The sequence below is a fragment of the Peromyscus leucopus genome, unplaced genomic scaffold (assembly GCF_004664715.2).
Source record: "Peromyscus leucopus breed LL Stock unplaced genomic scaffold, UCI_PerLeu_2.1 scaffold_1693, whole genome shotgun sequence".
NCBI lineage: Eukaryota > Metazoa > Chordata > Mammalia > Rodentia > Cricetidae > Peromyscus > Peromyscus leucopus.
In genome coordinates, this window is record NW_023504879.1 from 5175 (window position 1) to 19112 (window position 13938).

General features: G+C 49.2%; 1 long non-coding RNA gene across 1 annotated transcript; it reads left to right on the forward strand.

The window, feature by feature from the left end:
• The first annotated feature begins 1875 nt into the window (after positions 1 to 1875).
• Positions 1876 to 10468, forward strand: LOC114689350. The gene is made up of 3 exons (XR_003733891.2): positions 1876 to 2006; positions 3376 to 3467; positions 9795 to 10468. It is a non-coding gene; the product is annotated as an uncharacterized LOC114689350 (long non-coding RNA).
• Positions 10469 to 13938: the final 3470 nt, after the last annotated feature.

The following is a 13938-nucleotide window of genomic DNA, read 5'->3' on the forward strand; positions in this document are numbered from 1 at the left end:
TAATTTCTGTACCAGCCAGGAATACAGGGACCCTGTATTTAAAAAAAAAAAAAATTTTATACCATAGCCAGAAGACTCCAGATCCGAGGTAATTGATGAGTAATCCACATTGATGGTTATATACTCAGAGGCCACACTGATTAATTTTTTACTAACTTGACACAAATTAGACCACCTGAGAAGAGGGAACCTCTATTGAGAATGGTTTCAAATTGATCTGATTAGCGATTTTTGTGGGAGGACCTAGTGCACTGTGGGAGGTGTCACCACTGAGCAAGTGGTCCTAGGTTGCCAAAAACTTAGCTGGGTGGTAGTGGCTCACACCTTTAATCCTAGCACTCGGGAGGCAGAGGCAGGCGATCTCTGTGGGTTGAGCCAGCCTGGCTACAGAGTGAGTTCCAGGAAAAGGCGCAAAGCTACACAGAGAAACCCTGGTTTGTTTGTTTGTTTGTTTGTTTTTTGTTTTGTTTTTGGTGGGAGGATTTGGGAAGCAAGCTGAGTGAACTATGGAATGCAAGCCCATAAGGAATGCTCCTCTGTGGCCTGTGCTTTAGCTCCTGCCTTGAGTTCCTGCCCTGACACCCGCTGATAATGTACCCTTTCTTCCCCAAGTTGCTTTTTGTTTGTGGTGTTTATCAATAGCAGCTGTCACTGACTTCTTCAATATTTTTTTTGAGATTTTATTTATTTTTATGTGTATGCGTGTTTTACCTGCATGTATGTGTATACCACATGTGTGCCTGGGGAGGCCAGAAGAGGATGTTGGATCCCTGGATATGGAGTGACAGATGTTTCTGGCCACCATGTGGAGCTGGGAATTGAACCCAGGTCCTCAGGAAGAACAGCCAATGTTCTTAACCTCTGAGCGATCTCTTTCAATTTTAAATTCTGAGGAACAAATCAAACACCAAGAATTGTTTGTGGTTCATTGATTTCTCCTTTAAACTCTAGTCTTTTGCTCTTTCTGGAGGAATCTTGGTTATTAGTAGCAAAGTTATATGAGTTTCCACATATAAGTACCAGGTGAAGGACCTTTCAGTTTTGAAGTGTTACATGTTGGTCTCTGTCAGCCATGTACCTAATGTTTAAGTTTGTGCCACTTTCCGTATAAGTAGAAGAAATGAGTTAGGACAGGTTCCCCACTCACAAAGCCCCAACTTAGGGTTTTTAACTCAGGAAGCTGTGGAATCAACATGCATTCAGTAGAAACATGTTTTTGCGTTCTCATCTTCTCTGATCATAGGTGAGCAGCAGTGAACAAGTCCCAGGCAGGATGTGATCGCTCAGGTGTGTGCGTGTGCGTGTGCGTGTGCATGTGCGCGTGCATATATGTGCACTATGCTGCTAAGAACATTAGATGTGGTCTCAGTTACGGTATGTCCAGCTTCAGTGGGTTTATCAGAAGGTAAACCTCATTCTCAGCCAAGGAGCGCCTGCTCCTAAGAAGTCCACACCACTACTTTGAGCCTTAGTTTTCTAATTAGTGAACTCATTGCCTTAGGTAGGGTTTCTGTGCTGTGATGAAACACCTTGGGAAGGAAAAGGCGTCTTTGTAAGGAAAGGGTTTATTCCAGATTCACTCATAGTCCAGCATGGAATGGAAGTCAGGGCAGGAACTCAAAGCAGGAACCTGAAGGCCGGGAGTGAAACAGAAGCAAAGTTCATGGAAACCAACCAGGACACTGGAAATGGCAGTGGCTTAGACAAGATCAGATCCCACAAACAGAGAGGACTCTGTCCTTGGTGATATGAAGACACATGGGTGCTGGCATCCTGGCCATTTGGCTCGGACTGTTGTACAATTGTTGTTACGAGTATTCATGGCATTAATCCTGTCCTTCAAATGTGTCCTTAGGCCAAGCCATTCCGGCCGTCTACAGTGCAGTGGCTAAATCTGCAGTCTCCAACCACACCAAGCTCCAACCCAGAGGGTACCTCTCCATCACCCAGGATGTCCCATCTGCCCTCTCTCCTGCTGCCTCCATTGTAGACAAGCTGCCCGAATGGTACGTGGTTTGGGGCGTGATGTGGAATAAGGTGGTAGCACAAAGAAGCGCCTTGATAGCCTTCTGCTAGAGCATGCCTGTCTGGATCCCTTGGCATCGATAGCTAAGTTCCAGTCAGGGCTGTGCTTCGTCTCAGAAGCAGGTGCAGCACTCTTGATACTGTGGGGATTGGCTTCAGGACTCCCACATCTGTCCACTCTGTCTTCTAGTTGCTCGTATAGAATGATTTTGTATTTACATCTGACCTACACTCATCCTCCTGTATATTTGAAGTCATCTGTAGGTCAGTTTTAATACCTAATAATGTGTATGCTGTGTGAACCTTTACTACACTGTATTGTTTAGGAAAGTTATGGGAGGACTGGATGTGTTGCACAATACAGATCCCCTCTCCCCTTTTTTTAATACTTTCAATCAGTGAGTGGTTGAATCTGTAGATGAGGAACCTGTTGGCTACTCAGGGCCAATTGCAGGTTTTGAGAAGAATTTGTAGTGCATGAGCCTTGTTGGGACCTGCTCTCCCTTTTCAGTCCTTCTTATTTATTTATGAAATTAGGAATATTTATGAAAAAAGAATTTCAAAAATTCTTTGCAAGCATTTTTATATGCAGATGTAAAGCAGACTCTTTGTTGAAACGGAAGGCAGAGTGGATGCTGGATATGTTGACTTCTGTGGGCATCTTATGACCAGTTTGTAGAAGAGAGAGTAGCAAGTCACAGTGCCTGAGCATCAGCCGGCAGAGTTCTTACGTCTCCAGGGAGAGGCAGCATTTCTTTTTTCCTTGGCTTAGATCTGGCCAAGTATGGCTTCCACCATTTCCCATTGTGCACGTCTCTCAGGAGGGCTCAGAACATGTTCTCACAAGTTAGGAGATGCTGAGCCTTGTGTTCATTTTAAGGGGCCGAATGGCCTAAATAAAGACCTACCAGGGATGGCAGCCCTTCCAGTGTGCTGTGGGAACTGTAGGCGGCACACATGGACTCACTGGGAGCAGTTTAAAGTGCATGTGCCTCTTCCTCTCTCTTCGCTGATGTACAGCTGAAGTACTCAGAGGTAAACATGTCTTGTGCGTTCTACAGTGCTGAGCCCTGGGATGGGACACTCCACCAGGCAATGAGGAGACTCTGGTGAAGTGGTTCACTGACAGCTTCCCGGGGAGACTCCCGAAGGGAAGGTTTGTGTTGGAAACCCATCATTACTTGAAAGCCAAGTGCTACTGCTCTGCCTGATGTTCATGGCCCTGACATTTCCTTTTCGGAATGTACTTCCCCACTGTTGGCATGTAAAATGAGACTTGGGAAATGGGGAGGGGGCTGTGAGGGTTCTGTCTTCAGTTTTCCATTCAAGCCTTCTGTGTTCTCTCTGCAGCGTTATCAATCGCAAGGCCCGTGCCGTGTACCCCTGTGAGGCAGAACACAGCTCAGAACTGTCATTTGAAATAGGAGCCATTTTTGAGGATGGTGAGTGCTGCCACGAGCTTTGTGGCGGGAGACATTCTGTCTCCCCTTAATGTCCGCACAGAGAGTGCCGGCCACTGTTTGTGGCCATGCTTTGACACTGGCCTTTGAGATGAGCTGCAGAGCTGTGTGTTGGTGGCGGCACAGTGTTTCTTCTTCTTCTTGGCCAGTCTCCACCCCTTTTAATCCAGCAGTCCTTCATTCAGGTCGCTCTGACGGTGGCAAGAGGCCGGTACCACTTGGAGTTGAGTGCTTCTGAGGTGCAGCCTTTGCTTTCTGTGCCGCCACCATCCCTCACCAAGTGGAGATGCTTCGCAGCACCAGTGAGGACTCAGAAATCCAAACACTTGGCCTTCTCTCTTCTGTACCATTCTCGTGCTTTGCGATTTCCTGCCAACTGGAACAGTGTGCGCATCTTTAGACTTTACATTTTAAATAAGGGTGTGGATTTTAGTTGAATGTTTAATATTCATACACAGACATTTAGGAGCTAGGCCTGTTTTAATATTTCACAAATTTCTCCTCTGGTTCAGTGAATATATTTTCCTCCCTTGCTCTTGATTTCTTCCCTCTCTAGTCACACTCATTATGAAATCCATTGGTTGCTGTGGAAACGGTGATGTTGAGTGTGGGGGGAGCTCCCCAGAAGAGTTCCTAGGAAGCAGGGGAAACCTTGGCTGCTGGGATGGAATGGCTGATTAGCCAGAATGTTTGGAGTCTATGGAACACATCGCCACAGCGCATTGTGGTAGTTAGAAGTGCAACATTTGATGAGAGTTGTTGTATAGAAAGCAAGTTGCTTTATTTAGAATAGATTCTGTGTGTGTGCTGTGTGCTCCTAGAGCCAGATTCCCGATAATCTCAGAAGACAGCAGCAGTGCCCTCTCACGAGATTTTTCTTACACACCGAGATATTAGATAGAAGGATAGAGAGGGGAGAAACAGAAACACAGGGTAGCCTCGGGAGGGCCTGGAACATTATCCACCGGCCCCTCTGTCTCTTCTAAAGGGCTGTTTATAGGAATGCCGAGGGGTGGAGCAAAAGACCTCCCCCTAGCTCAGCCAAGTGTAGACCCTTCCAATTACCTAGTAACCATGCACATGGTCAAGCAATCCTCTGATGCAGCTCTGCTGGGTAAAGCAAGCTCAGATCTCACTAGGAAACCTCTGTGGGCTTCCACAATAAGTAGTGCTCAGGGGTGTGTAAAGATGTCAGCAAGACGAATGTATTCCCATGTTTGCTGAACATTCTGAGCTTCAGACTTGGATCTTTGACTAGTGTCCTTGTGGGGTGAGAAATGACCACATTTACAGGCCACACATAACTCTAGCAAAGGGGATGTCTCCTCTTTGTATTTCTTTTATGAGAAAACTTTTCCACAACTTACTTCTGAGTTTAACTGCCTTTACATCTCTTGGTCAAAATTGGGTCAAATATTTACTCAGAAGTTGTTACTCTGAGGAATGGGTCAACAAGAACCACATTAGGTTCATAGCACTTGCTTTGGGCACACAGCCATGACACCTGTGTCTCTCTAAACCAAATCTGGGTCTGACAGTGTAGATGGAAGACAAAAGAAGGGTCAGAAAGCAGCCAGCCCAGGAGGCCCATGTTCTCTACCACCAAAGTCCCTTGATGACTTTAAAAAAGGATCATAGAGCCGGGCGGTGGTGGCGCACGCCTTTAATCCCAGCACTCGGGAGGCAGAGCCAGGCGGATCTCTGCGAGTTCGAGGCCAGCCTGGGCTACCAAGTGAGTTCCAGGAAAGGCGCAAAGCTACACAGAGAAACCCTGTCTCGAAAAACCAAAAAAAAAAAAAAAAAAAAAAAGGATCATAGAATATATATATATATATATATATGTATATATATATATATACTCATACATATATGTACATAGAGATAAGCAACACACACACACACACACACACACACACACACACACACACACACGGGCAAAGAGCAGGTGGCAGTGCCTTGCCCCTTCACTTTCTCTGGAAACTATAAGTGCTCTGTGTACCAGGATTTTCATCCCAGTCTGCAAAGATGTATCAGGGTGATTCAGTGAGGTTCAGGAGGCTGAACTTTGAATACTGTGGGCATTTGGGGGGAACATGCTGGTGACTACTGTGCCCTACAGGGGCCATCACAGTGTGCTGCAGATACGGTCGCATCTAGCCAGGTTATGTCTCCCTTGCGCATGTGCCCTGAGTGCTGGTGGCCAGCTCTTTCTGGCATGCTGGCTGGACACCCAGGGCATCTTAGTTGTTCCTCAGCCCCTCCCCCAAGGCTGTGTATTCCAAAAAAGGTCTGCTTGGAATGCTGGCTCTCTCTTCTCCTGTCCTGTAGAGGCCTCATTTTCTGTGAGCCCTGTGTCTGTGGTGCCTCCCCAGCGTCCCATTGTGGTGCACATGAGCTCAGAGGAATGTTTTCAGAGGTGGCGCAGCCTGCCCAACTTGCTGTTCCTTAGGAGCGGGTCCGAAAGGGCACAGGAGGTTGAGGCCCCTAACTAGGGTGCAGCCCTACTCTATGAATAAACACTATATAAACAGCATTACTGTGTGCACTTGCATCTCCAGGGCCTGGCTGACCTCTCAGTTGCTTGGAAGCAGATATTTGCTCAGAATATGTCCGCTCTTGGAAGGGTGGTGGGTTCTTTTCTTCTGACAAGCAGCGTGAAGTGGGACAGTGCGGCAGGGCGTGGGTCCTTTCCTTTTGTGGAGCCAGCCAGTGTTTACAGCTCACCCTGCAGCAGTGTCTCCAGGAACACTCCCTTGCTTTGACCGGCAATCCTTAACACCCTGACAGCTAAGATAGTTTTCTTCTGCTCACATAATGGTTTGGAATCTTCTACCAATCACAAGGACCCCACAGTGTAATCCTTTTTTGTACTGCAGGCAATGACAGAAACCAGTTTATGACAGTCAGAGGCCTGATAAGTCCCTGGGCTTCACTGTTCATAGGGCTTTGGAAAAATCACAAGCAGGGACCTCAGACTGGTGTGTGGAAGGGAAGGGACCACTAGTGAGTATGCGCTCTGTAACTCCTCACTTTCTCCTCTTATTCTGAGGCTGTGGACTTAAGTTATGAATTCCAGTTCTGGGATGAAGATGTGTTTCTGTAGCTCTGAGAGATGTTTTCCATGCTCTGCCAGGAAGTCTGTGCTCACTCATGTGGTCTCAGGGCAGCCAGTATTCCTTTAAAAGCCAGGAACCGTCCTCCTTTCTCTGGGGCTCACGAATCCCAGAAATACACTTGTTGACAGCGCTGATAGTCAGGTGTGAAGTGTGGTTTGCCCTGGGTCTGCCCACGGGACCGTAGGGCCCACGAGCACAGGGTTTTCAGGAACTAGCCCAACACTCAGTGCTGAGGCCAGTGTGTTGGTTGTATGCCACATGTAGAGGCAGTGTCTACAGGCAGCAGGTGTGGACCATATTAACCCTTAAAAGCCTCTCGGAATTGAACTTTTAAGGTCTGAAGTACATGGATTAATCCTTGAAATGCTGTTTGGCACCCTCGGGGAGGGCCTGCCAGCTGTATTCCTAATGTGGGAATCACAGAAAGTTGTTGGGTGCCACATTAGTACATGCAGTGTGATGCTGGGTGAACTCAGAAATCAGCAAATGGGGGTAGAGACTTGTGGGACAAAAGTATTTTAACTAAAGCTTAGGAAGGAGAATGAGAAGTATGACATTTGAGCCCGTGGTCTCCCTGACGAGGGGGAGGGTGTCGTGGGAGACAGAGGGGAGTCCTCAGACCCAGCTTGCATGGGGCCCACGTTGGGCTTCCTAAGCTGAGCTGAGTTCCTAGTGTTCTCTTCTGCTGAAGGCTCAGTTTTTAAAATCTTTGTCACAGGTAATGGTTGACCTTAGGTTAGACTGTCGAGGCCCAAGACTCCATTCTGGAATGGATGTGGCTTTGCAGAAAATGTTGGTGCTGGTTCCACAGTCACTGTTGTCGTGGGACAGGATGGTAAGAAGCACGGTGACATACCACTTCACACCCACTCCAGCACTGGAGACGGAGAGAGGGAACAGATATCGTTGGTGAGGTCATAGAGAAATGGGAACAGGGTGATAGCCGTGTGGAAGATAACAGTGTGGCTACTCAAAACATTAGTAATGGAGGCAAGTGTGACCCAGCAGTCCAGTTCTGAGAATACACTCAAAAAGAGGAAAGGCAGGGGTTCTTGTATCTGCTGTTGATAGCACTCATGAGGACCCCAAAGGTGGAAGTGACCAATTGCCCATCAGCTGGCAAGTGGATGAACAAAATGTAGTGTGTCCTTAGTGTACACTTAGGAGTGTAAACAAGCTGTCTACAGAAAGTCAGACCCGTGGGTGGGATTGAACCTGAAGATATCCTCAGTGAAATAAGCCAATTCTAGAGGGACAAATAGATGATTCCATTTATGGAAACGAAGGATAGAGGTCACCAGAAAACTTAGGTGCAGAAGGTGGCCCATAGGAAAGGCCCTAGAGAATGGCAGGAGACGGAGCCCCTGTGTCTCCTGCCATAAAAATGGAAGCACAGCTGCCTTGCCATGCAGCAGTTAGTTTCCAGGGTGGGAGACCCTTTGGAATCAACTGCCAGCTCCTTCTGTCTGCCAGAGCAGCTGTGGAGTGGTGCCTGCCAATGCTGGCCCTGCCCTGAGGTGGTGAAGGAATTAAAGAATGAACAGATACTTCTGAAGTTGCCAGGGATGAGCCTTGGCAAGCTGTGGGGCCTCAGCTTGTGTTTACACTCATCCAGGACACCGTATGCAGCAGGTGGCACATCCCGGGGGCGGGTGGCTTTGGTGTTGAATCCAGTCCTTTCTCCACACTCTGGTGGCATTGCCAGTATAGTGTATGGACGAAGCCTTTACAAAGTGTCCTTGGTGACAAGGTCAGGGTAAAGGTCAGTGAGGGGCGAAGAAAGTGAGTTGGTGCCTGCTGTTCACCTTGAAAGCACACCTTACTTCACTTGCTCATTTATTGCAGAGACCGTGTGAAACCCTCGGTTAGGTACCAGGGAACATGAGCTCTCAGATGAGAACTTTCAGCTGTAATCTAGACTAGGAGCCTCACTCTCTTAGGCACACATGGAATGCGTAGGTGTGAGGCCGCTCATCTGTCTGGAATGGGGGCAGAGCCGTAACTGGTGTTAATCTGTACTGCCCATTCATGGCTGGGGTGTAGAATATTTAGGACCTAGGGAGCAACCAAGTAGAAGCCTTAAAGCTACTTGGCAGATGGAAGAAAGTGGTGATGCAGATAGCAGAGTGCACAGGAGAAAACCAACGGTGACCTCATTGAAAAGGACAGTTAGCACTGAACCATCATGGTCTCCACACGAGTGGGTCGTGAATTACTCAGTTGCAAGTGGCAATCACAAAGCAGTGGAATAAAGAGTCCATCACACCCAGAGCCGGGAAACAGGGCTTCACAAGACGGCAGTGTGAATACCTGCACCCAATTTTTAGTTTAGTATAAGATAATTCCTGTGGGTTGTGATCAAAAGCTGCATTTCAGAGCTGGTTTCTGGGTTGTTCTGTGGGCAAGTACTGCCCCCTTCCGACAAGGCATGTGGCTCTGCCCCGGCCATAATTGGTGCTTCAGCTGGGGTCCCTTAAATTCTTTTGTATTTGATACCAAAATGCTAGTGTACTGACTTGAGCTCTGTGTCTTCTGATGTCCAGTCTGACCCTTGTCATGTGACCGTCACAAGTATGTATTGACACCGCCAGTGTGCTGGGCACTGTGCTTCACTGTGTAAGGCCCAGGCCTGCCACCAGGAGCTCCCCTCCATGTGGGCATGAGATGAGTGCGGCTAATTCCCGGAGTGGCTGAAGCAGACCTCCCTAAGGAGCAGCTATGCTCTGGAACCTGAAGTGGAGGAGTTACCCGGTGAAGAAGTGGGAAAGCGCTCTAGGCAGCAGGCCCTGTGTGCGCCAGGGCCCTGGAGTTGGGGTTCTCTGGTTGACTCGGGTGAACTGGTTGATAGGTAGGGAGTTCGAAAGACTGCTGGAGTGCTAGGAAGGGCCCAGTAAACTTGGTTTTGACTTGAAGCAGGGGAAAATGTGCTCTGCTCTGTGCACACTTGGTACACCATGAACTAGAAGGAGCAGGATCAGAAGCTGGGGGACTAGATAGGGGAGCTTTGTGCTTAGCAATCCCGGGCAGAAGCCATCAGTAACTGCCATGGCAGCTTTGTTATTCAAGGCCCCAGAAGTGACCCTACTCTCCACTGACTGCTCCATGGTTGAGCCTACAAGAAACCTTGCAGCATGGTGAGTATCAGGGACAAGGACCAGGAGCAGGCTTGTAAACATGGTCTCTTCTTTTTCAGTTCAGACCTCAAGGGAACCTGGCTGGCTGGAAGGGACCCTGAATGGCAAGAGAGGGCTGATTCCACAGAATTATGTCAAGCTGCTGTAGCTCCTGGCCTCAGGGGGCTCCCGCTGATCCTGGCACCATGCACCAGCCTGGGAACACCACCAAACACCACCATCACGCTCAGGAACTGCAGATCACCACGGGCACTCCAGGGCTGGGGAGGGGGTGGACTGTGCAGACGTATGTGTAAGGAGAGCATCCTCAGCACAGGTGGAGTGGATTCTCACCCGGCAGGCACTGGGGCTTGCGATTTTTAATTCTCCAGCCTGTGGAATGGGGAGGGCAGGGCCACTGGTGACATCACTGCCAGGCATGGAGGAACCCAGCTCTCCATGCGCCTGCTGTTGAGTTTTCATGAGAACTGTGCTACTCTTGTATTGTATGTCCAGGACACATGTGGCCTTGTGGGTGCAGGGGAGTTGGTCCCAGCCTGGAGAGAAGCCAAGAGAAGCCTTGCCTTCCTGCCTGCCTCCCCGGCTCCCCGGGCCTGCTCACTGGAGCTGCACCAAGCTCACCTGTGTGCTTACAGCAGTCTTTTCCACGTGCTCACCTGGGTGCTGTTTGCCCCATGCCACCTTGTTGCCATAAGGCCCTTCTGTAAATGAAATAAAATGTAATTTACTATTTGGTGTGTCTGGCCTTCTATGAGGGAATGCATTCCTTCATTGGTGATTCATGGTTTGACTGTTATGGTGAGCAGACCATCAGAACCTTGTTATTTGTGGCAGGGAAGGGGGTGGTGTTTCTGAGATGAAAGCCCGGCGTTGGGAGCTCCAGTCTACTGCATAGGCCATTTCCCCAAGACACGGTGTGTGTAACTGGTGTAAACTGGTCTGTGGTAATGTGTGGGTGAGTTGCACCCACACAGATGGCCAGCCCTCCTGCCTGGCTTTTTGGGGCACATCTCTCTCATACCACCCAACACGGCCTTGCCTTCCAGGTCTCAGGGTTGAATTCCCCATCTTGATGAAGCCAGGCTGTGGGAAGGGTGGGCTGAGAGCTCTCCTAGCATGGGATGCCCTAGTCCTCCTCGTTCTCCAGGTCCCCAAGTCCAGGCCCAGGCATGGCCAAGTCCTGCGTCAGAGGGGCTCCAGGAGGTGGGCTGCCGACGTCCAACCCACATGAGGGTCCTGAACGTGCCTGAGTTTTCTCTTAAGGATTTGTCAAAAGAAGGATGTTGTCTGGTCTCCCAGACTGACTCTGGAGCCTGCTGCTCTGCCAGCTAACAGCTGTGGACTCACCTCATGTGGGCATCAAGTTTGGATCTGGAATGTCCCCCAAAGGCCCATGTGTTAAAGGTCTTGTCCCCAGCTTGTGTCACTGTTTGAAGGAGATTGAAAGTTTGAAAAGGGAGGCTTGCGCGAGGGCTCAGGTCCTCAGGATGTGCCTATCAGGGTTGATGGGACACTAGTCTCTACCTTTCTCTCCTGATCAGCTATTCTGCCATAGGCTTCCTGTCATGTGCCACGGATCCAAAGCTCATCTGTCATGAAGTGCCACCTCCAAGACTGGGAGCCAAAATAAACCTTTACTAGTTGATCACTTCAGCGAGCTGAATAGCAGGAGTCCCAATGAGGTTGGGAAGAATGTGCTTTTTGGAAGAATGTATTCTGTAAAAAAGTAAGGACCTTTTCCTTACAATATCAGTTAAAATACCAAGCCATAGGTCCTGAGGGAAGAATTGAGAGTACTGAGGACCCAGGGCTGCACTCTAGTGGCTATCTTGAAGTTTGAGTGGCCAGCCTGGCCCTGGAGGAAGGGTCAGAACCTTTGGTGCCCTGTGTTTTGAGCTGTCATTTCCTGATGTGACTTAATGAATGTGCTTGTAGAAAAGGTGTGCATATGGGTAGGTATGGTGACTCAGCATGGAGAGACTGACGCCTGGCAGTGCTCCTCATGGGATGAGCGGGGCAGGCACTAGTCACAACTCACTGTTTGCTGGCTTGAAGGTTTACCTGCCCAGAGTGTGGTCCACCCTTCCCTGTGCCTTAGCATTTGATTATGTCAGCCTCCACAAGTCTAGCTGTCTCCATGATTCTGCCCTTGCTTCCCAATAGGGAAAGCGAAGTGTGAAGTTAAATTGTGTGAGTGAAAGCGAAGTATGCATGACGGGGGCTGCTGGTCCCATCGTTACAATTGCTTGCACATTTGTTATCCGTGTCCTCTCTGTGCCGTGGATACCAGTGGGCCAGCAGCAAAGCCCCAGAGTGGTGTGGCTAAAGAGGCTTCCTATGGCCCCAAGCTGCAGGCCTGTGCTTATCTAGGGGAAAGCAAGAAATGCTCTGTTCAAGAGCCAGAGGAGAGTCAAGGGTGTTTCTATCAGAATATGGCCCAGGAGCAACTTGGCTCAACTTGCCTTTGCTCACCACAGGGTAGAGCAGAGAGCTTAGCTTTGGGCAGGGCCCAAACTCTTCACAGTAATGGGAGCAGGGGTGTAGGGTTACACCTGGGCATCCCTTCCGATCTCCTGAGAAGGCGTGTGTTTTGTTAGATGGGTGTGGCTAATCCTCAGAACATCTTCAGGAGGCTGGCTGTTGGCTTATGTGCTTCACTCTGAACTTGACACCAGCTGCATCTCTCACGTCCAGCAGCCTCAGCCACACTACTAGGACTAGTCTTCAGCCTTTGTTGGCACAGAGGCCCTGCAGGAGTCTTTAATGCGTGGGTTTCCATCTGTGGAAGGGAGACACGAAGTGCTGTCGGACCTTTAGAGAATGTGTTCTGTGTCCAGTGTACACAGCAGGGACGCTAGTGAGTGGACAGTGGGAGGCATAGGCACTCCAGGGGTTTGTGTCTCCTAGACACTGCCATCGTTTGGATCTTGGGAGTCTGTCAAAGTTCCATGTGTTGAAGGCTTGGTCCCCAGCCGCAGGCACTCCTGGGAGGTGGTGGCACTTATCAGACAGTCTGGACGTGCCCTAAAGGATGAGGGTCCTCTGTCGTCGCTCTTTGTTGCCTGCATGTTGTAGGGTGAGCAACTTTGCTTTCCTTCACACTTCTGCTTTGATGCCACACCCTCTCACAGTCCCCAAACCAGAGGTGGCTAACCACAGACTGAGACTCAGAAACTGAGCTTTAAGCCAACCTTCTCTTTTAAATGTTGATAATATCAAATACTCTGCCCACAGGGACAGCACTAACACAGCACACACACCCCTCTGCCATCCTCTTCGAAGGCCATTCTTTGCCCTTGTTCTCTGGATATCACCGTGATGCCTACACCCTTCCCAAGGTCTCTGCCTCTAATCCTGGCGTGTCCTCACTTCCCGTCCACCTCATGCTGAGTGCATTCTCATCCTTGGCTTCTCATGTCTCTCAGAGCCAGCCTCTGCCTACTCCTAACTCTGCCAGATGCTTCCATGACACCTTGAATCTTCTTCAGCCACACAGCTTCTCCATTCCTCTTAGGATGTTACTGCAGGGCTGTCTTCTCCCTGCCCTGTATGTGTCAGAGCAGATGACTCTCAGCTTACTTTTCCTTGGCTATTATTATTATTATTGGTTTTTCGAGACAGGGTTTCTCTGTGTAGCTTTGGAGCCTTTCCTGGAACTCACTCTGTAGACCAGGCTGGCCTCGAACTCACAGAGATCCTCCTGGCTCTGCCTCCCGAGTGCAGGGATTAAAGGCGTGAGCCACCACCACACGGCTTTTCTTGGCTATTTTAAGCAGTAGTTTACTGCTACCACATTTGGGGGGCACAGCTTATTCTTCTAATGCTAAATGTCTGGCTAAAAGTGTCTCAGTCTACCTGCTAGAAGAATATTTTTGAATCTTTCTATCTGAAGACGAGCACAGCTGATGATTGTCCAACATGAGACCTGCACATTGAACTTGGACCACAATGTGTGTGGGATGAGGCTGGACAGCCCAGCGCCTCATGTTGGTGATGGATTTCTTCCTTGGAAAGCTAGTGTCTATGAAAATGCTGCACGTGGAGTGGGAACAGCTTGCTCAGACACAACTGAGTCTGGCTCGTGAGGGCATGAATAAAACTCTGTAAAGCTACAGAGATAGGTTTTGTTGACCCGGGAGAACCTTGGGAATCAGTCTTGGTAACACACGTTCTGCAGAGTGTCTGAATAAGTGGGAGTTGTAG